The sequence below is a fragment of the Athene noctua genome, chromosome 9 (genome assembly GCF_965140245.1).
Source record: "Athene noctua chromosome 9, bAthNoc1.hap1.1, whole genome shotgun sequence".
Classification (NCBI taxonomy): Eukaryota; Metazoa; Chordata; class Aves; order Strigiformes; family Strigidae; genus Athene; species Athene noctua.
The window spans coordinates 13,650,975-13,674,767 of NC_134045.1; positions in this window are offsets into that span (position 1 = coordinate 13,650,975).

A 23,793-nucleotide genomic window follows, 5' to 3' on the forward strand; every position below is an offset into this window, starting at 1 on the left:
TTAAAACTATTACTCATTAAGTTTTGGTAAAACTGGTGCTTTCTTTCTTTCTTACCAAATCATTATAGAGAAGTGAATCCCAGAAGTTAGCATATGCCAGTGCCATCATGGGTGCTATGTTTTCTCGGCCATGGAGTTTTGTACAACAGAAAGCTCTGCATTCTTTACTTACATCTGAATTCAAAAAGTCAGTTATGCTGACAGCTACCAGCTCCATCAGCACTCTGACAGTTAAAGATACCAGATGTTATCGGTTTACTTCTTGGAGGATCTCTTGTACCTAGTTTCCTTCTGTGAGGCTTAAATGAAACAGAAGTTGACCAGTAAAACTTTATGCAGTATTGACAGAGAGGGTCCTATACTTCTGTAATCTTTTTTCCACCTAATACTACATAGTGGGCTGACCTTGGCCAGATGCCAGATGCCCATTCAGCTGCTCTCTCTCCCTCAACAGGATGGGCAAGAAATAAAATGGAAAAGGTCATGGATCAAGGTAAAGGGGGATCACTTGTCAGGTACTGTTGTGGACCAAAAAGACTCAACTTGAGGAAATTTAATTTATTGCCAATTAAAATAAATTTGGATAATGAGAAACAAAGTGCAGCATCACTGTTTCCTCACCCCCTTTTTTTCCCAGGCTCAAATCCCCTTTTTTATTCCCAACTCCTCCCTGCTGAGTGGCGCAGCAGGGATGGGGAATGGCGGGTTGTGGCCAGTCCGTAAGAGTTCCTCTCTGATGCTCCTTCCTCCTCATATGTTTCCCCTGCTCCAGCTTGGCTCCCTCCCGTGGGCTGCAGCCCTTCAGGACAAGCCTGCTCTGGCGTGGGGCCCTCCTCGGGCTGCAGTGGGGGTATCTGCTCCCCATGCTCTCCCCACAGCCTGCAGGGGAATCCCTGCTCCTGCCCTTCTTCTCCTGCAGCCTCGGTGCTCACAGGGCTGTTCCTCACACTTTCCTCAGTTTCCCCTCACTCCCCAGCGGGAACCGGCCCTGTCAGCACGGGGCAGCCCCGGCCTCCCCTCAGGGCCCTGCAGCGCCCTGCCAGCGCCTGGGCACCGACACCCAGCACATACTAATGAAGCATTTTTGTAACTGGGAGCTTGACAGGAATAACTCGTCGATTTGCTGTAATGTTTGTACAGCTATTTTCAAAATCTAGTAGTTGGAAGCTGAAAAACTGGGTGCCATTTATTTCTTTGGAGGTAACAAAGCCAAACGAAGCAGTAAATGCAGACCTGTAAAAGAACTTGTCCCCGAGGTAACGCTCTCAGGGACTATAAGGTGTTCCCCACCATGGCAACCAGGTTGAAGCAAGGTACCTGATCCGGGGAAGGACTTTCCTTTAGCAGGCCGAGGCTGTGGCAGCTTCTGTACCACAGAGATGTAGAAGGACAGGTACAGCTCTGGGCAAACCCTGAATGACCGGAGGGAAAGAACGTGAGAACATGGATTTCGTTCCCATGATTCCATATACAGTTACAACCTTGAGGCTAGCTTTGGTCAGGGCAAGCCTGTTTTACCTCTGCAACATGAGTGAGGCTATAGTCTGCAGGGAATTGGCCAGGGTCTGAGGCCCTTCCTTTTGCACTGGCCTCTCTGACTGATGCCATCGTCATGTATGTGTAGCAATGCTATTTCTCTCTCCTCATTGGCAGCAAAGAGCTGGAGTCTGCAAGGCAGATGAAAGACATTTGCAGAATGGTGGGTGGTTTGGCATTTCCTCTTTGTAGATGCAGCTGATTTTGGAGGCAAAGTCAAGAGGGAGAACTGTGCCTGCTGCTGGGTTTATTTACTGTTTGCTGTAGTTATTTCCACCTGTCATCGCTATAAACTTTTTTCTCTCTGCGAGCATGTGGCATGTTAACAGAAAAGAGCTAAATTTAGCAGTTGGCTTTGAGAGTGTAGCTCTTCCTCTGCTTTTTAATATCATGGGTGATCACATAGCAAAGTGACAGGTGGTGAAGGAAAGAGAAAGCAGGACTATTTTTCACTGAACTAAAATGTAAGAGTTGCATTTCTCTTCACTCTGTCAATGCTGAACTCCTTCAGTGTCAAGTGAGCAAGGCTGCCTGGTAACATGGAGAAGCACCTACTCCTTAGTGATGCTTTCATTGCCCACTTCCATAACCAACATAGCTAGAGTCATGCTGCAATCACTTGACTCAAACCTTGCTGTGTGGGAGTTGTCAGGATTTTCTTTCACTTGTACTGACTGGGCTTTTTTTTACTATTGTAGTCATGTGTATGGAAGTGATTTTCTGTGATTTGGGGGTGATGTTTTTTTCATGTGAAGGAGAAAAAGAAATTACATTTACTTTGAGGCTGACTTGGATGCAGGTGAAATTTTTAGCAGGATAAAGTAGTACTGGCTGGAGTCAATTATAACTTGATTGACCTGCTTTGGCAATCGGATTGATCTGGGAACTTTGCAATGACTAGAAAAATGGACTCTGTCCTCACAAGGTGGCAATTTTGCTTATGTGCACACATTTGATTTGGAAAACTAACTCTTTTATAGATCTGTATCTGCTGTGATAAATTGGATTTAATGATCAGCAGGGGGGTGCCCGGATTAATCCTTTTACTATAACCAAATTATGTTGCATCAAATTTACTTCTTAAGGGTCTATTTGACCCTTTTGTGTGCATGAGCAAAAGAAACTTGGCACAACCTGTGCTTAGCTACAGATACAGACAGATGATGTGGATTCAGTATCTGTTGTACTGTGTTTAATCTTGGTTTATTTAGTCTATGATATGCCACTCAAATGTGGCTGTATTTTTTTTTCACTCCAGTTCCAAACCTGTAATCCTACAAAATAGTAATATTTCACATTTCTATAATTCCTAGTTTTACTGTAGCCCAATGTGTAAGTAACTTTTTGATGTGGCTAATTCTGGAATGAAATAGAGGAACTGTCGAGAAATCCAGTGACACTACACAGCCCTCTGAGATGGGGAACAGAGTGGTGTCCAGTGAGGGAGCAGTGGAGAGAGGAAATCAAAACATAATTAACCAAAACCGAATTTGGCATGATACAGTAACATTATGTGCCAGGCACTGTAGAGGGAGAAATGGTTAGGCTCAGGGTCTCATCCAGAGCTTGTCACTTCAGTATGCTGCTGCTGGAGCATGTCTGCTACTGGAAGCATTCAATTTAGACCAAACTCCAATGAATAGAGGAGCCTGAGAAAAGTGCCTGGTATCATTATTACACTCCGCTTGATGATGAAAAAGAGCTTGTGTTCACCCATCTCCCAGGGGCAAAAATGAAATCTTGAAACACTCAGCTGTTGAGCGCTGTGTTTCTGATGCAAGCAGTTCTTCAGAGGTCTTCCATAAAATACCGACCTCACCACATCCTGCTGACTTGCCGTGTCTAGCAGGATGGTAGTACACAGGGTAAATTGGCTGTAACTTAAGGTGGTATTTATTTCTTATAGCAAATTTGTGTTATAATACATGACATCTAGAAGCTCATTAGGAACCTCAAAACAGTGGTTATACAATATGAAGTTCTATTTTATTTGTGTACTGAAGTGCATTTACAGTAACAGGATCAGCTTTTAGAGACTTTTATGAAGAGCTGGCACAATGGCTTGGGCTAAAGACAGACCATGTGCGTTGCCAAGACCTAGTAAGGGCTCATAATATAATGATGATTAGCAGACTAAATCACTCCAATTCTGCAAAAGGAGGCAAATTCTATGTGTGTCACTTTAAGTGATGATGAAGATTTTGACAGCAGGTTTTTGCTTGCTGCCTCATGTAAATTCTTGTGCAAAATAATGTTTTTTCTTTTTTGGTGTAGTCACAAGATCAAATATATCAGTGTTGAGAAATTAAGCTGAATATGTATGTTTATAGAGATGCATCTATATGTGCATACACATGTCTGATGAATGAATTTTGACAGTTTGTAAACAGTAATCAATTTCTCTTTATCCTTTAGGAGATCAGTCATATGGGTAACACACTTAAGATTTTCTAGACTGATATTGTCTGTTTCTAGAAAGTGTTTTCTTTAAGGCTGTATCCAAAAGGTCACCACCCTGGCATAGAGGAGAAACAAAACACAGAGCTCTTGCAGTCAGAGACAAATAGTTTTCTACTTTAGTACACATCTCTGCTACTAAAAGTGTACTGCAGCAAGGAAATCCATTTACAGTTTTTCTTTTACATAACAGTTGAAATGCCCTTAAGAGCCCCTGGTTGTTTCCATATTCTCTTCTCCTGTTGTCCTGCAGTAAAAGCTGCAATAAAAAGCCTGTTTACGGAGAACTTGTACTGTTCTGTGAAGTGTTTCTCAGCAAACCTTACAGGTCAAAAGCATGTTTTGACAGCTTTGACAGTATTCTTAGATAATAATATGGAGGTTCCTACTTTTTTCATTACAAGAGTTCTTTACCTAAGTGCAGGTACCTTTTACAATTTTGTTTTGTGTCAGTCTTACTGTAAGCATACCTGTGAAGGTGAAAAGCAAGTGGGGGTGGACAGGCCTTGTAATTGCCATATGCCCGATGGGCATAATCTGTCTGGGGTAGGTGCCTATACCTGTGCTGAATTCCCTCACTGCTGAGTGATGGACTCCACCTGCACGCTCTGCACAAGTGCAATGGATTATTGGGCTATTTTCCTGGATATTAGCTCAGTTTCTTTTACTCCTTCACCTTTGATCCTTTTTTTTTTCCTTCTACCCATGTATCCAGTGACCAGATTTTTGCATACAACAATCAGCTTATTTCATATCCTATGCTTAGAAGGGCTTCCCTTTGTTCAGTTCTGCCATTTTCCTCATCAGTGGTGCCCCCACCTCTTTTCTTGAGCTCCACAAACTTCATCCCCTCTGTTTAGCTGATTTGGGAGACTCCATGAGTCTTTTCCTTTGTTCTGCTTTGATCCCACACCAAATAGAAGCTTGTTTAATATCTTCTGCTGCTTAACCCATGTTCTGCCAACATACCTGTTGATGCAGCTTACTCGTGTGTCTTTTTCACCCCACTAATGTGGCCACCTTGATCAGCCATTTGTTTCTTCTTAAGTGCTTTCGAGTGCTGTTGCCTCTGCTGACATTTTTTTGGATCACCTTCCCCAAATGAAACCATAAAACCTATGAAGTTGTCTTCTGTCACCAAGTACTTTTGTTTATACTATTGAAGTCATTTTGAACCAATGCATTTTGTCTTATGGACCTCAGCCTTCACCTGGTGTTTTCTCATTTTGTTTTGGTATTAAGATTGGGGAAAAGACATAATTGTTTACACTGGTTTTGTGCCATACTTGGCACAAGGAGCCCTGCCCGTAGGAACTATGGTTCTCCCCCAAGCAACCAACAGGAAAAATTTTAATAAAAATGTTGATCTGTCTTGATCCAGCTATTCAATAATACATAAATATTCACAAGCAACTTGGTGCACTTTCTACAATAACGAAACACATATTAGATGTTGTTTCTTGATATAGCGCATTTGGCAGTAGGTATACATCAGATCTGGACATTTTAATGTTGTATTATTATCTATAAGAATAGCTTGATGTTACATTTTAAATAACAGGTGAATGGAACAGACCAACAGCATAATAGAGTAGAGTGAAATCTGGTAAAGTCAGCATTGTGAGTTCTTTTTTGGGCATATGTATGTTTTGTAAATTTTTTTTTTTCTTAATTTGACCATATAGCTTTAAAAATTTGGAAAGTTGGTAAGACATTCTTTAAAACAGTATATATTAAAATATACAATACAGTAGTACATTAAAGATGTCTGAATTCAGACACAGAAAAGAAGCAAATGTCATTCAGTGCAATGTCATTCACTGCCATATACAGCCAGTATATAGAATAGCTATATTTAGAAGTTCACTCCTCCTAATGATTACTGATGCCAGTGTTGTTCTTCATGCTGCATGTAGTGGGAAATCTCTGAAACTTTAAAAATTTATTCCTTTATCAAAAAATAAGGCGTACACTCAGTCTCTCTCCTAGTATCTGAGGATACTGTTTTTGCTGACTCAGTAACGTATTTGCTGTCTGAGGAAGTGTGATGAACAATTGACCTCAGTTTTTCTTGTGCAATAGAACTGTTGGATGAGTATAGCATAAAAGCTTAATCTTACTTTGTTATTTCTAAAAGAAAATTAATGAATAAAACGTGATAGCATGTGAATCTCATCCCATTAGTCTATAATTCACAGGGCTAAATAATAACCAAAAGTTTGCAACCACAATTCAAGAGTCATTTCAAAGGCATTATGCATGAATGCAAAAGCAAAACTCAGTTTTACCCATGCCCCTAAGAATGAACTATGAATCCAGGCTCCTGAGCAAGAAACAGAAAATCTCTTTGCAGCTGTGTTATTAAGCAAGTGTGTTTCATCTTTAGCCATATGGTTGGTAATTAGAGTAACAGATGAAGTACAATGAAAGTGTTCCTATTAAAATGGACAAGTTCGTAGCTCTTGTACAGGTAAAATTAGTCCTGCAGTTCAGTGCTTGTCTAAACAATGTCTTAATTATGTTTGCATCTAATACTATCAGTGGTCCCAGTCTGATAGCTGTGCGCAATTTTGTAGATTATTCCAGTTAGGAAGAAAAATTGATGATAGAGTTTGTCATCTCTAATAGCATCTGTGAATTATATCATGCACAGGAGAAGGAATGAACACAGTGCACAATACTGAAATACCAGTGGAGAAAAATATGAAAGGAAAACAACAGAAAAGAGGTTTAGAAAATGCAGGATCAGAAGGAAGTTCAAGGCAATTTGATACATGTGATCTAGAAAAAAGAAAGCTAATGGAAATCAAGAGAGGGAACTGGAGAAGCAGCAACAGAGGTTTAGAGCCTTGCAACACCCGCTCTGTCCTTGTAGTCCTCTCTCAAGGTAGCCTCTGGCTGATGGTCTTCAAAGATGTGATGGACTGTAGTCTTTTATTCTTCTCTACCTCAGCTCTTCCTTATCTGTCCCTTCCCAGAACTCACGCACACAAGCCTCATCCTTATGTTTGTTTCTGAGTTTGGTAGAAGCATGTCCTTGTAGGTTTTTTAAAGTAAATGGCAGTGGTTAAATACACCCATTTCAGAAAGCTTAAGTGTCATCTGTAACAACATCTTAAGCCAATCAGCAGTTATAACATACAGAGTGAAGCTAATTAATATTTAAATGATGTCCACACATGTGTGCTTTTGCTTAATTGTCTTGTTCCCTATCTATACAGAGCGCTTTTTAATGCAAAAGAACTGTTTAACTGCCTTGTGAGGAGGGGATAGTTTGGGAGGTGATAGTGGGTATGCAACTCTTCATGAAAATCAGCATGGGTTTGACCTTGCTTAGCAGTAAAATTTGGTTAAATCAGAAGGTTCTTTGACAATAGATGCAAAATGAGGGTAGAATTTTAGTCAGGCTTGCAGAAAGCAGTGGTACCCTCTGGGCAGCTTTTACAGAAAGGCACAGGAATGAACAGGTGGCTCCTAGACAAGCTGGAAAATGGAGTAACCTCTGCAGAGCAACAATTAGAGCCTACTTCTAGTGTTACAGCTGATGACATTCTGGTGTAAACCAGGAGAGAATAGCCAGCCCATGAATTGTTCAGTTTTGTGATATGTGCCTTTTTTTAACTTCACACTCTTCTAACAAAACTGCTTGGAACAGGTATACACAGTAGGCCAGTCACTGCTCTTACACATGTAATTCCCATTGAAATCAGTACATTTAAGTAAATATTGCTTTGTTTTTATAGAAACAGTTCTTCTGGGTGACTACAAATTTAATGAGAAAAGCACCAACAAGTTACCAAGCTTGTAGAAGCAAGAGATTTTTCTATGATATTGTTTAATTTTTGTATATTTTGAATTTGGGGATTTTCTACCAGCTAAGGAGAACAGGGGCAGGGCAGACTTTCAGGTGGCATTCATTACAGCTAAAGAGGCTTTCATAACTCACACCAGCTGTGAGGCTGTTCCCAGTATTCTAATCAAGAAAAAGCGATTGTGTATAGTGAGCTGCTTTGATAAAACTGGAGGACCTAGTTTGTTGCTTTGAAGGCAAAATGAAGGATGTAAACACAGCAAAATTTTTGGTATTACTCCTGTTGTTGAGAATCTCTAGGGTTTATCTCTGCTTGTCAGGATCTTTTGAGCTTTGCTATGCTGTTATGATTGCTGCATCACTGGCTTTTCTGATGGAGTCAAGAATACCTGTAAAAGTGCAGAGGGTCATAATGACCTGTGGATGGGAAGCTCTGTCACAAGTACTTCAGAGGAAAGAAAGGGGAACCCAGAATGATCTTAAAGTGATGAAATGGACTCAAGCATCAGCCAGGTAAGTGCATGGAAGGAAACGCACAGGTGGTAGAGAATATTTGGCCTGACAACTGGTCAACAAAATCAAATCTGGTGGTTGTAGCATATTGTAAACTGAATGTATGGAACATGTGGCAAAAATGTAGTGCTGTTACCAACAAGTAAAAAAGAAGGTAATTATGCTTTGGGATGTCTTCACGGGTATTTAACAGGGAGGAGGACATTGCATTGTCTTTCCTGGGATTTTTGAGTCTTCAAGGTATGTTGTGTATGGGTGCAATCCTAAACTTTATCCGTTAAGACAGACATACAAAAATGAGAGAAATATAAAAGGAACAAAATAGATATGAGTTCAGTGGATTCAACCTCTGAGGGAAGCTTGAGGAAATTAGATTATTTTACTCTAGGGAAAAAAAGAAGGCTAAAGGAGACTGCAGTCACATATCTAGTCTGTAAAAGGTGCTATAATGAAGACTGTGATTTCTTTTTTTCTCTGTTCTCTGGGGGTAGAAGCTATCAGTTTTAATTGTAGGAAAGAAGATATAATGAAGGTATTTTAAAAAACCCCAAACTTTTCCACTGTAAAAATAGTGGAGCAGTAGAACCAGGCACCTATGTATGGGGTAGGACATCCTTAGAGTTTTTCTCAAGGGGGTATTAAGAAAACATCTTCAAAGATTGTCTTGAGTGCTCTTGATTTTCCCCAGAGCACAAGGAGAAGGAGCTGGTGATTTGCTGAGAATTTCTCAGACTATGTGTTCCCTGCTATAGACTGTAGCCTCTCATTTTTATTGTATTCTGATTGCTATGATACAAAATTGAAATAGTTCAACAGAACTCTTCCAAAGGCTTTAATAAGATCTCACAATGAGAAGTGTGGTGGATATTGCAGGAAATTCTATTTATGTGCCGTAGAGCAGGTGTACATCTCATAATAGAGCATGGGGTATTGTGCTTTGAAATAATGGAATTATGAATTTGGAAGTTCTCACAGAGTGGCAGTTCCCAGACTTGCTAAGTTTGTCAGGCTACTGTTTTGGGTTTTGGTTGTTTTGTGGTGGGTTTTTTTCCTCTAAAGTCCAGCCTCACTTTTTCTTTTTTTACATAGCAACATAGATCTGCTTTTGCCATTTCAGCTTATTCTGTCTACTCTAGAAAGAGAGAGAGGCAGAGCAGACAAAATATGAAACAAACCAGCCCTCAATCAGTTTTAAATACCAAAAGCTGACATTTGTAGTTTGGTTGGGGGTGGGGTTTTTTGGGTTTTGTTTTTGTTTTTAAACTTGCTTTTTCTTAAGGTCAAAAGGGGCCTTTTAGATTTTTCTGGTCTGACCTTGACCCGCTTCACTTTATTACCAACATCAGTGCTGGTGACAAAATGGTTTCTGATGATGACATAGAAACGCAATCATGTTCAAGAGCTAGTGTATCTTCACAGACCATCTGTTCTGTATGTGTACATGTGCTTATATATATGGACACGTTCTTATTGATGCATTTATTTGCATCGGTGAAATATTGGGTCTTCTGTATTATTAACAGATTTAATCCATTTGCACAATACTCTTCCTTTCTGAGCACATTTTTGAGTATTTATAGGAGTGCTGGTTTCTGACAGGCAAGTCTTTCTGATTGTGTTAAGTGTTTTATGATCAAGTTTGTAAACATAACAGCCCAGTAATTGTTTTAATAGAGGTCTTCCTGCTATTTTATTTGATGGAATAGATAATTTCTAAAAAGTCTTGGTTTAGATTTATCTTAAAATGCATTTCCACACCATTTAAAGTCCATGAATATGGAACTCCCGTGCGCAGTTCATATTTAATACATTTCACCTGTGGATAAATGATAGTTTTAGTCCTGATGGTAATGTATTCCTCATTAATTAGCAAATACTTGCTATAGAGCCTGAGAAACAAGTTATTGGAACAGTTGATATTGATTGCCATGTAATAAGAAAGCAATTTAAAAAAAACCCTCAAATAGACTTTTTTTTATAGGAGACGTTAAGATGATACAAGAAATAGCAAAACTTCTTATTATTGTACTTATGTATTTAATCATCTGTCATTTCTCTGTTTGTAAAAGAAACTGGAAACATCTTGTTCTGCAGCTATATAAACATAGAACTGACTCAGACTAATACATGGTTTCTAATACAAGCAAAATAGTTCCTTATGATTCTGACAGTATACTTAAGTGTGTGCTTAGTTTTAGATATTTGCTCAAATTTTAAATACATCACAACCCAAATTTATGCACTGAACAGAAAAAAAAAAATGGAGGCAAATCCTTCAATCTTATTTAATAAGCGTAGATCAAAAGACATTTCCCCTAAAAGTTCCTTATTTATTTCATGTTCAGTCTCAAAGTACTTTTAACAGAAGGTCCAGTCCTGAGCCTGACTTAGCAGGAGTCATGTGGAGTTCACAGACTCAGGACCTGAATCATGACACTGTTACGTAGCAAAGTAGCTTGTTGTTATCAGTCCTTCTCAACTGTTCAGTTCATTGTTTTCCACAACTAAAAAGTGGTTGATTATCACAGAGAAACAAAATTAGATCATCCATAAATTGCAGGAATTTTGCCTGTATTGTGTGAGCCTTTTTAGCACAGGCAAGTTTTTGGTTGGTGGGGGTTTTTTGTTGGGTTGTTTGGGGTTTTTTTTAGAATTGATGTATTATGCCTTTATAGTTAAGATTAGAGTGTTTGGAGTAGAGAGCTGTTAAAGAGGCTTGAAATGAGGTGCTGTAAGAACAGAATTTGATTGAAAAGGTACAGAGTAATGAAATCCACCTAAGCAATGAATTATGGGTCACACTGTATTATCAAGAGAACAGAATTAGTACAGCCCAGAAGAAAAGTGAGCACACAGTATGACAATAGCCCAGGGCATATCTGAGAGGAATTGGTAAAATGAGATGATTTGCAGTACATAGTGCAGACACAATCAACAGTAATGGGCTAAAACAGAAGAAAAGAAACAAGTGTAAATAGCAGGAAGCATTCTGCAAAAACACCAATTAGGCACTTTCATAACTGCGGTTTGTTATGCATGACATCCGTGATAAGCTACTGTGGCAAGATTCATCAAGAAATTTTGTATGGATTTTACAAAGGTCAACGAACACAATCCTACAGGGCTCTGTGCAGTCTGTATCCTTGTCTGTCAGTGTACAGTAGGTGACGAAATGGTCTTCTCAGTCTGTTGGAATAAGATTGTTATAATCAGACAAAGCCAATTTTTATAAAAATATATAATTTTATTTGGGTTCAATCAATTTAGGGTGGGAAGCAATAGGCAAAGCAGCGCTGGGTGCATGGAGAGCCGCAGCTCTGCCACACGCACACCGAATTTCAAAAAACCCCGCGTTCTTATACTCTTGTGTCATCGTCTTTAACCAGTCTTTCTCATCAGATGATTGTCCTGCTCTTTTTCATTGGCTCATTTGGGTTGCTGGGGTGCATGTCCTCCTCCTATTGGGTCTTTTGAAAGTTTCGAAACCTTGGTCTCTTGGCGCGCTTTTCTCCTATTGGATTTTTTTTTTTTTTAAAGCCTCATGATCTCATCCTTTTGGCGGGCTTTTTTTTTTTTTTTTCTCTCAAACAGAAATTACTTATCAGTTCTTGGTGGAGTTTATTTTAAGGCATAGTTACATTGTTCCCATCTAATGTTAGGTGGGGTTTCGGAGACACGGTTACATTGTTCCAATCTGAATGGCCCATTTTACATTTAATTGTCTAACATTTACGGGTCGTTCAAGTGTACCATACCCGCCTTGCCCAGCCCAGCAGATTAGTTACAATAGTTTTTATTACAACACCCACCCTGCTTAATTTAGCAAATTAGTTACAATAAATTATTACACGATTATTTTGTCTAGTTTAAGCAAAACAAAAAAACCCACCCAGAACGGAATAGGGTTTGTTCCTCTTTTTGTACATTGGAGTTAAAAAAAATGCTGTTACATAAATGCTTTAAGCCAAGTCTAAGGGAGGGACTGAGCAATGAAAAGAACTTTTCTAATTCAAAAGCCATTCTTTCTTTTTTTTTTTTTTTTTTTAATGTCCAATGGCCCATGCACAGTAAAAGAAGAAAAAATTAATTGCTTTAGAGAGAGCATACACCATAAAAGCACTGTGTGTTTTATTTCAGTGGACCTGTGTTCTGGTATGTCTGTCTGCCATTTGCAGTGGCCACATACACCTCCAGGGCTTGCTTCTGAGCCAAGGTCCAGTTAGGTAGGATTCACTGTGATCTCATGGACTCAAAAAAGGCTGTGGAAGTATATATCTAATTATAGATATTGCTTGTTGTTGTCAGCTGAAGCATTTCTCTGCTTGTAAACTTTCAACCTGGAAGTGATAACTGCCTAAGGCATGTCTCTTTACTGTTGTTATGAAAAATAGGAAAAAAGTTTGGTTGTATGAAGGATCCAAGAGATTATAAAGGTTGAACTGGAAAGATGGAGGAGCAAAGGTGGTACGTTACTGGTGCTAACCAGGAGAGAATAGTAAAAAAGACAAATATGACCACCAGGGCACAGAAAAGTTTGAGGGGTTTTCCCCATCTATTTTATTTTTTTTTTTAGGCAACCATACCATTGAGTTCAGTAGGGACTTCATACAAATAGAAATGTACTGATGTGGCAAAAATGGCATATTTTTCTATCAGAACAACTCTGCTGACACTTCACTTATGAAATGGGGTATAAATGGCTTTACTGTCAGGGCTAGAAGTTTTCTAGCAGAGCTAAAAAAAAAATCCTTTATAGTCACTGCACTGTAGTTTTCATTGTTGCAGAACTAGTGCTCCAAGTTTATCACTGTAAACTCAATCATTTCAAGGACTTCTTAGACACTATAGATACGAATTCTTTAAAATTGAAGTTCATGGATTTGAGTTAGTTGTTTTCAAAGCAAATCAAGCTTTGTTGTTGTCTTACCTCAGAACCAGAGGGGGCCTGATATTTCCTCCTATTTATCTTTGCAAATTTAGCTCAGCATTTCTTTCTTAGCAGTGTTACTTTCAGATAAAGAATGTTTTAAATGTCTGTTGAAACCTATTAGGAATTATGCATTGCTTGGTTAAAAACAATTTGAAAGGTGACCTTGCTCCCATAGTTCCTTTTTCTGCCTTATCCTGACTGTAAAGGAGTTCCATGTCCTGTTTCTGTTAAGAGGAAAAAACCCAGTAGCGTAGTGTGTTAGTTTTGCTTAAAGAGAAGGTTGTACTGGCCACTTGTATTAGTCAGAGAGGAGATGCTTATGTTAAAAGCACATGTGAGAAAGCTGTGATAGCTTTTTGTCATGTTGGTGTAATAAGAAACTTGTCAAGTGTACTTGAAGCATGTTTACACTGAAAGCTGCACCACTAGAAACTGTGCAGACTTTGCTGCGCTTTCCCATTTGGGGAAGCTCCAGAATTCTGAGATGGGCCCTTCAGTGTGTTCGCTGCCTGCTTGATCTCTGTTCCTCTTGCTTTCCACAAAATTTATGTGAGGTCTTTGTATGTTTTTACAGTTTACTTAAGCAACTGCCAAAGAAAAAACAGTCCTTCATAATTTTCTGGTTCATGGACCATTCTGTTACTGTACACAAATGAGTTGTTATGCAGAAGTATGCTGTAGTAAGACTCACTCCAACTACTATTACCAATGAACAAGTTGCTCAATTACATTATATGACACCATATCTAGCACTTAATATTTTTACCCTAAAGCTTCCTCTAGCCTCTGTTATATTTCTGCTTTTCAGTTCTTAATGTGATGTGTAAGTTTGTGCCTTATTTCTTCTTGTTCTGGGTTTGGTTGTTTTTTTTTTGAGAAGCTCTTTAAAACCACTGACCATCACTGCAGGTTCCATATGCAATGCTTTCTACAGCTCCCTGTTTCTTTTTCTTCAAACCTTTTTTTTGAAACAATGTGTATCCTAAATTTACTGGACTAAAATTGTTTAGTAGACATTAGTCAAAATCGAAGAGGAAGCTGATGTATTTATTTTAGAGCTCGTAAACATGATTTAAGATAATGATTACCCAGAGCTCATTTCTGTGCTCAGCAATAGGGAATTATTCTACCCTTCTAGCCAAAGCCTTCAAGATGGATCAGAAGAGCAGAGTATAATTTATGTGTTGTCCTGAGGTAAAATCAGATGTTTCTGTCAATTCTTGCTTCCAAGATTTTACAAGATCTGTAAATTAAGTGCTATAGATGGTGTTGTAGCCTGCCTGCTTTTGACAAGAAAGTCAGAGTTGATGGACATTGATTTGCCACTGGGAACCAAAGCCATTAATTGAAGCTGTGGTGACTAATCCATTACCTTGCTCTGCTTTGTGGATCCTGACTTAACAGTTGTCACTACAATCAAAAATTCATTCATGCAAATGCACCTATTGTGATCAAAGTAATCAATTTTTCTAGTTTGTAGTCAGCAGGCTCAGGAGTCTAGAAATGTATCGGTGTATTGCTGAATTGCCAAAACAAGCTGACTGCTCCCAGGGGTGGGGAGTGTGCCAGTGTGTGCTGGGGGGATGGGACACCTGGCTTGGTTTGAGCCCAGAGGGCAACTGAGCACCATGCAGCTGCTTACTCAGCCCTTCCCCATCAGGACTGGGAAGGAGAAAATAAAATAAAAGCTCAGGAATTGAAATAAGGACAGAGAGGGAGGACTCACCCATTATGGTCATGGGCAAAAGATTCATTAGGGAAAGAAAAAGAACATCAATTTAACTGAAACACCTCTTACCAAGCAGAGTAGGACAGTGAGAAGTGTAACTATATCTTAAATATGATCATCCCCCCACCCTTCCCTTCTTCCCGGGCTCAGCTTTGCTCCCAGTTTCTCTACCTCCTCCCCTGCAGCGGCGCAGGGGGCAGGGGATGGGGGTTGTGGTCAGTCCGTCACCCGCTGTCGCTGCTGCTCCTTCCTCCTCAGGGGGGGCTCCTCACACTCTTGCCCTGCTCCAGCGCGGGGTCCCTCCCAGGGGAGACAGCCCTCCAGGAGCTCCTCTGAGCCGAGTCCTGCCCGCAGGCTGCAGCTCTTCACAAACTGCCCCAGCGCGGGTCCCCGCCGTGTGTTGCATTCCTCCCAGCGCCAGGCTGCTCCAGCGTGGGCTTCCCTCAGAGCCCCGGCCTGCTCCAGGCGCAGCCCCTGCTCTGGTGCGGGGCCCTCCCCGGGCTGCGGGTCGGCATCTGCTCCCCCAGTGCCCTCCGTGGGCTGCAGGGCACCGCCGGCCTCTCGCCACGGCTGCAGGGGGCTCTGCTCTGGCACACCTCCCCTGCTCCTCCCGTCTTCCGCTCACCCTCCTGTTTGCAGAGGTGTCTCCCTCACAGCTCCTCCTCCTCTCAGGTTCCCCTTCTTAAACGTGTTACCACAGAGGTGCAGCCACCATCACTAACTGGCTCGGCCTTGGCCAGCGGTGGGTCTGCCTTGGAGACGGGGAGCTTCGAGATGCTTCTCACAGGGGCCACCACTGTAGCCCCCTCCCCTGCTACCAGGAACCCCCGTGACACACAAACCCAACACAACACCAAAGCAAATGTGATCATAAAGTCATCTTAATACTGATGGCTATAATAGTGGTGTGATGCAAGACATTTTATATAGATCTTTGAAATAAGCATGTAAGGTTTGGATGGTTTCTTTTGTGTGTTTTTTGGGGGTTTTTTCCTTCGGCTTTGTCTAGTTTATAACCACTCTAAACTGACCGTGCAAAAGAAGCTGCAGAGTAAATAGAAGAATAGTGCAGTGAGGTGGTTTGTTTGGTTTGCATTTGTGCTTGCAAACTTTGGCTCTGAAAACTGTTTTTTCTTTCCATCTATTATATCTTGTGATGGAGGGAAAGAGCATTTACTCAGAAAAGGTTTGAAGGAGAGGCTTTTAATCTAATTCATGTAAAGTACAGTGAAACATTACTAATGAAAGCCTCGTGAATGCGTATACTTTTATTAGTTGATATTTGGGGAATTATCTGAGCATCCCAAGAATAAATCACTTTATCACTTACTGATAGTGCTTGCAGTGATGTAAATCACAAATATCTGTGCTGTCAGGTTTACACTGGCCTAATCGGGATTAGTAAATAGCCTTTTCCCATCTCTACAGTTCCTGTATGCAAATAAAGGTGAAACTTTAATGCTACATTAACTGGTAAGTGCATGAGATTCTTTGTTTTCTTGCTGCCTTTTCTTAGCCTTAATATACCAAGGTATCACAGTATGGTAGACTGTTTTGGGTTGGAAGGCACCTTAAAAGATCCTCTAGTCCCACCCCCCTGCCCTGGGCAGGGACACCTTCCACCAGCCCAGGTTGCTCACAGCCCCGTCCAGCCTGGCCTGGAACCCTGCCAGGGAGGGGGCAGCCACAGCTGCTCTGGGAAACCTCTGCCAGTGTCTCACCACCCTCACAGGAAAGAATTTCTTCCTTGCATCTAATCTAAATCTACTCTATTTCAGTTTAATGCCCTTCATCCTATCCCTACACGCCCTGACCAAGAGTCCCTCCCCCCCTTTCCTGCAGCCCCTTTCAGCCCTGGGAGGCCGCTCTAAGGTCTCCCCGGAGCCTTCTCTTCTCCAGGCTGAACACCCCCAACTCTCTCAGCCTGTCCTCACAGGGGAGCTGCTCCAGCCCCCTGAGCATCTTTGTGGCCGTATCTTAAAAGCTTATTTTGTTTCAAGCTGTTCAAAGCTGTAGGATTTTGACTTTCAGATTCTTTTAAGTCTGTATCAGTGTGAATGTAAAATGTATAGGTGAAATATTAAGAGGATATTGTTGTTTGGGGAGGAGGAGTGACATGTGTGCCTTGATTTTTCTTTTAGAGAAGACTGTCTAGAAGTAAAATGTACTTATTAATATCTTCAGTGGAAATAGTATCTTCTGATTGTACCCACTGTGTAACTTTTTACTCTGTTTTGGAACATCTTTTCATAAAAGAAAGTTTGCATTTGGAGGCTGTATGGAAAATACTTCTGTGTTCATCTGTGGAGGATGCTGTTTTATTAATAAGAGTTTTGCCTGTGGTGACTGAGGGTGTGATGTTCAGAGAGCCCTGACTCTTGGACTGCAACTTCCGTGGGTTGTGTGGTATGGGAGCCGGCACAGGCAGGACACAGGAACAACCACAAGACCATGGATGAAGTGCAAAGCATAAATTTATTTTTGCTACCTTACCAGCTGGGGGATCCCTGGAGCAGCACCTGGGCAGAGGTACACAAGGGGGCATGGAGGCACCGTGGAGCTTGGTCCATGCTAGGGGACCACTGAACCTGCTGGTTTTGCCTCTATGTCAGGGGTTCACTCAGGCATAGTTTACCACCATGCTTTGATCTTTCCAACAACATGGCAGGAATCTCAAGCATGGTCAATAGGGTGCCTCGAAGTCTATTACAGACCTGTGTTACCTAAACACAGATGTTCTACTTGTCAAATGCATAAAACTAAACAACAATTAGCATAATATATGTGCTGCAAGTCACTTAAGTGTGTTTACAATCCTCCTTGCCAATCTTCCACTATTTTCCTGCATGGGGTAAACATTTTTTGAAAATTTTCGGGACATTTTTCTGGTTTTTTATGACAGAGCAAATGTGAGAGTGCGCCATTTCGGTTAACGTAGGCGAGATCGCAGCAGTTGGCACATGTCTGTGCTTGAGGTGCTAAACTGACAGCGTTTGGGAGACATCAGGGTAGAAATGTTTATTCTTGGTCCTCTTTTCATTCAACTTGTTGACTTGCAAGTATCCTATGAAAGTTCCAGTCAAGCTGCTGTTAGGTTTTAAAGCATCATCTAGTTTGGGTGGAAGGGAATTTGAGGAGAAGATTTCTAGCCCTTATTATACAAGAGAACTCTGCAGTAAATATGTATCCTAAAATTTCATAATTTGTTAAATTTCTCATAATTCTAATCATTAAGGGACAGTCCAATGCCCTTGATCTTGATATTTTCTCAAACTAGTTTGTTATAGATAATTGGGGTTAGAAAAGTGCCATAAAATAGTTATGCTGGCATAAGTGTTCTATTTATAACGTAGGATATCTTGCATAAGGGCAGGACCTCAGGTTGATTTTTAGCTTCATAATAATTAGCAAAGATAAAATAAACTTACATGTCCTTGGTTAAGACCAGCAGCAGTGTTAAATACTACAATGACAACAGCATATGCTTAGTTTCTCAGCATTCCCTTCAGAAGAAATCTCTAAGCCTTTTGTACCGTTAATTAGCAAAGCAATATTACTTTGCTGAACTAAAGTCACAATTCTCATTTAATAGTCTTCACTATAAAGTCTACGTAATTGCTTATCATTGCTCATATACACATGTGTGTACAGTTGATACAGCACTAGCTGAAGGAGAGGAAAAGATATCCTCAGTGTGAGGAAGTCACTGAACCACGTTAAACAATTGTGGGAATCATCCTCATTTTCATGACTTTTGCACATGTAACTCTGAACTGTGAAACTCTATTCAGATAGGTTTGTCTGTTTTAATACACCAGCACTGTAACTTTGTTAAGGCCAATTTCGGGGGACTTTTGCCTCTGTTAGCTGCCTTGGAGGGGGATGTATTGATTTTTGTTTGGCTTTGCCAAGTTATGGCATTTTTTCTTGTTTAATGTTGGCGTCAGGAAATGTCATATATGGTGGATATAAATTTTTTTTTCCTGAATGACATTGAATATATTACTTCGAGGTCTCAGATGTTAGTTGGAGTGGCATAAGTATCGCTTTATTCAAATGGTTCTGGGATTCCAAAGATGAAAAAAAATGAATGTGTTACATAGATGCTAAAAATGAACCAGATTAAGAAATCCTGAAAATGGTATATCCGAGCTTTGTTGATGGTGAAATTTTTAACCCTCTTTTAAAAATTATTGTATAAAGGTGAGCTTTGTAAACCTAGACCTGTGCTTGGAGCAAAGTTCTTTCAGTCCCTAGAGAAACACCAGGAATGTTTATTTTGATGATAGTCTCTGTGCTGCACTCCAGAAATCACCCGTGTGTGCTCACCTCCACTGCCAAGGCCAGCAGCCAGCCACAGTCACACCGCGGGAGCTGGGGCTCTGCCTCCCCAGGGGAACGGCTGCTTCACAGGCCCTGCTCTCTGCTTGCTTGCAGCAGGGTCAGATCTGCTCCAGGCCTTCTCCTGTCTTTCTGAGAGATAAAAGAACTCAAGAAGAGTTTCTTTGATGCAGTGCTGTTAGATTAGCATTCAGATTTTTATGGAAAAAAATTAAAGGATCTTGACTTTCTGCAGGAATTTGCTTGTGCCAAGATCTCTCATGCTTGACACTATTTGTTGTCAAAGACATCTTGTAGACATTTCACGTGTGTTATAGATGCATATTTGTGCATGCGTGTGTGTATATATATAGATATAAGAGAATGAATTACAAATGTGTTTTCTGCTTTGTCAGATGATTAACTTGAGGAAAAAGCATAAATATATATATAAAAATATATATATGTCTAAAAATATAAAAATATATATGTCTAAAAATATACTACATACCTCAGTTATTTTCATCTAGAATGTTTTTAGATGAAGCGTGTGGGTCAAAGGGAAGTGGATGAAGAAAGCGTTGGTTAATCTCTAATACGAGTTCGTAGTTATAATGTGTAACACACACAGACATTAGGATTTGTACATGCCCTGATAACATGGCTCTTGTATAGTTGTATCTGTTAGTAATATATAACTCTTTGTTCAGGGGAATGTTTTTTTCCCTAAAAAAATGAAGTTTAACAATGTACCCAGCCAAGTCTGCCCTCATTAATTGTTTCATCAATGGTAGAAGATTTTTTTTTTTTGGTTGTCTTGTGGAGTTGGGGTAATGTCAATTGTGTTGTTACTCTGAGCTGCAAGCCAAGGGCTAAGCAGGTGATTAAACAAGTTTATTGTGTAGTAGGTGTTTCCTGAGTGTTCTTGCTCATCTCAGCACATCAGCGCATCATCAGTTGATACTGAAAGAATTGATGGAAGCTGACTAGAGACTCTGGGTTTTGGGGAAGATTTGCTTTATCTTATGTTTTTTAAACTTTGGTTATTTTTGCTCTTTCAGTGGCAGTACCACTTTGCTAACCTTACTTCACATGTTTCCTGTATAAAAAGCATGAACTACTGAGTTTATGTATTTTAGATTTGTTGTCTCTTAATTTTTATTTTTTTTTTTAAGTGACACCATGGTAATCCAGTGCCAGAATGGGCAGTTCCCTTACTTGAAGCCTTCTGCAAAATGAAAGCCTGTTTTATCAGCCTGCCATTAGGGTCCTGCCCTTCAGGTTGCTGATGAGCTTGAATCTGCCAAAGGTCATGGCCATTAAGTCCTTTGCAAAAAGCTCCCTGGAAAAACTGGGGGGGGCTTTTCGATACTAACTGCTAGACAGAATATTTTCAATAAACTTAGTCATCTGAATATGGGGAAGACATACATCATTATGTGTTTCTTCTGGCTAATATAGAGAATATATATATAATATGTCATAGAATCAATATAATTGAAAAGAAACCAAAAGTTTGGGAGGAGCGCAGTTTTAGTAGGGTTTTACCCTTGAAATTCTTTATTTCCTTCATCTGTGTTTATAAGAAAGGGCTTTGAGGTTCCTCTCCTAAGGAGTTAAGCTACTGCAATCAAGAACTGTTCTTCTTTCTCAGGCTTGCTATTCTGAATTTTTAGGCATCTAGTGTAGTACCCTGATGTTCTCTTTTTTCACATATACTACATGATCCACAACAGTGTCATTGTAGATCATGGAATTCCTCAGAGCTAATTTTGAAAGGTGAAGTATCTACAGCAATCAATCTTTTTATATGTATGCTGTGCTTATTAATTATTTTTGAATTCACATTGAAATTAAGCAATTTCTGTAAAACCCTTGAAATCTGTGTATGAAATGAATTTCAAAAGGAAATTCTGTAACTGGTGTCTGACCTGCTCTATTCTTTCTTTCTTTCTTTAATATTTATATTGTGTGCACAATAAAAGCGATGTAGTGCTTTCCAGGAACTTCAGCATCTGGCCTGCTTCCAGCATGTTTTTCTCTAGCCAATGTTCTGGAATAGGTGGTGATTATATATCTGTATAAGTGATTAAACACATTCTCATTACAAGTGAAGCTTAGCGGGGTTTTTCCTTATGGTCCAGGACAACGTGTCCCTCATCAGTGTTCTTTAATAACTTATCTGTTTCTCCTTCGCTTCTATTTCATTTCTGTTCAGGACATTTTCTGATTCTGCTGACCATGTTAATCTTCAACAGTGCCTGAGGGATTTTGCTTGTCTGCTCCTTTGGCATAGCCCTAAATTAGCTTTGTTCACATTTGTTCAGTATATAACACTGTATTTAATAGGACAATCTCTGTTCTTCTACTGGATAATTAGTATTCCAAGATAGCCTTTTCTGTGACTGGTGATATCATGCCAACAAGTGTTCTGACTTGAAATTAGTTTTTTCTTCCTTGCTACTAATACACAGAACATTTTGTCAGCAAAGCCGGTAGTAGTTTGACTCTGCTCTTCCTGTACTGACAGATCGCCTGGTAGATAGAAAGAAGTGTTAGATTCCATTTTCTTCAGTAAAGCTCAAACAAAACGAATAATTCAATTCCCATATCGATGCCATGCCCCATCCACATTTTATCCAGGCTGGGCAGATGTAACTTTTTAAAGACAGCTCAGCGGGGTGCTTTTTTTTTTCTTGGTTTGGATTTGCTTTTTTTCCTTCCCAATGAACTCTTTTGAACATATCATTTGGGAGATCACAATGGTTACCTATTATCACATTTAAAATAAAATTCCCCAACATTAGATCATTCAGTCTTTCATGTCATCATACTTGTTATCATACCTGCTGATATTCTGTTTCTCAGCTTCTGCAAAAAACCTCTGGGTGGCCAAATATGCAAGGACATGCTTGCTCACTCACTGTTTGGTTGGTGCTTTATTGAGCTGCTGGCCTGTACAACCCTTCATTGTAACAAATGGGATTTAATGTTATGATACTTCACCCATAGCTTTCTTTTTCCTACTGTTCCTGTTCTTTCCCATCCCACAATGATTCAATAATGCAGTAAGTACAGAGAAGGTACTCTGAAGGAGAAAATAATGTTTATCTGCCTGTATGAAATAAATGTTGTAGTGGTAAGGCATTAGCTGTTTTTTTTCCATCTGCTTAGCCGCAGGGGTGTGGCTCTCAGATCACAGCTAACTCTTGCAGGAGGTTAACCTCCGCGGGAAAAGAGAGCAGAAACGCCAGTATGGTGGATGCTATCTGTTCGATTTATTAACTGCGCAATTGCTTTATATACCCCTTTCTGTACATCGCGAGATCTTTAGTTCCCTGTTCTTTCCGTGCATCACGAGATCTTTTCATGTGCCTCTGTTTTTCCCGTACATCGCGAGATCTTCCGAGCGCTTCCCCCTACAAAATGTCTGTGGCATCTGCCTATAGGGAGGTGGCTTTGGAATGCAATATATTATAGCTTCTAAAATTTTCTAGGAATGTTCAGGGTGCAAATGACCTGGATGAAGAATAAGAAAAGCCTGGTGGATTTTGGTTAAAACTTTCCTTCCAGTCTTCTCATTTTTAGAGGTCTCCAGCACCCTATTGAAACAGCTGGTTGGGACAACCAGCACCTATAAACACTTTTATCCTTGATGCCAGTGAATAGCTCTGTAAAGCTGTCTTTAACCCATTGCAGTAGTAATGCATCTCACTCAGATTGTGGATAAGTGCCCCAGTGGATTGCAACAGTCCTCCCAGTACAAACTAAAACATTGACAGCCTTGAATTAAGCTTCTTCCAGTGGGAAGGGAACAAATATGTTACAGATGGCAAGGAAAGAGCTGGAAAAGAGAGAAAAAAGAACCAGGATAGCAGGAAGGCCCATAGAGCCATAGACGCAATGTTATCCTACCACACAGGGCTTCCTGTGAGGTCTTTCTCAGCCTTTTTTGTTCTTTGTCTTACTTCTCTGTGCAGTGCTATTCTTGGTGTATTGCTTTCCATTTTAAACATTACTATGTCTAGCATTGCATGAATTTTTCCAATTTCTGATCTCTTCTGCTTCTTACTACCCTCGTGCCCGTTCAGTATCTGTAGAATCTGAAGCAACTCATATGTTCTGCATGGATGATCTTCCTGTTGAATTCTTTTCCCTAACTTTGTCCTTCACTCAAGACTATATTTCTATGGGTTTTTCCTCTCTCTTCCCTACCCCTCCATTCCCTCAACAAAACCAGAAGTAGGCTTCTAAAAGTAAAAAACATATATCCTTATGAACTAGTCAAATTTGAGCACAACAAAAAATTCTAAAGAACTTATATATCGTAAAGATGAAAGGTATAGTTATAAAATTATTTTCTTAAAAATTATAATTCCACTGAAATCAGAGTACACATTCTGATAAGTAATAAGCAATGAGCTGCAGTGTCCACAGGAAAAAAATGGGGTTGTCCCCCCAAATTGCTTTCTTGGAGCACTGTTGAGAATGAGGGCC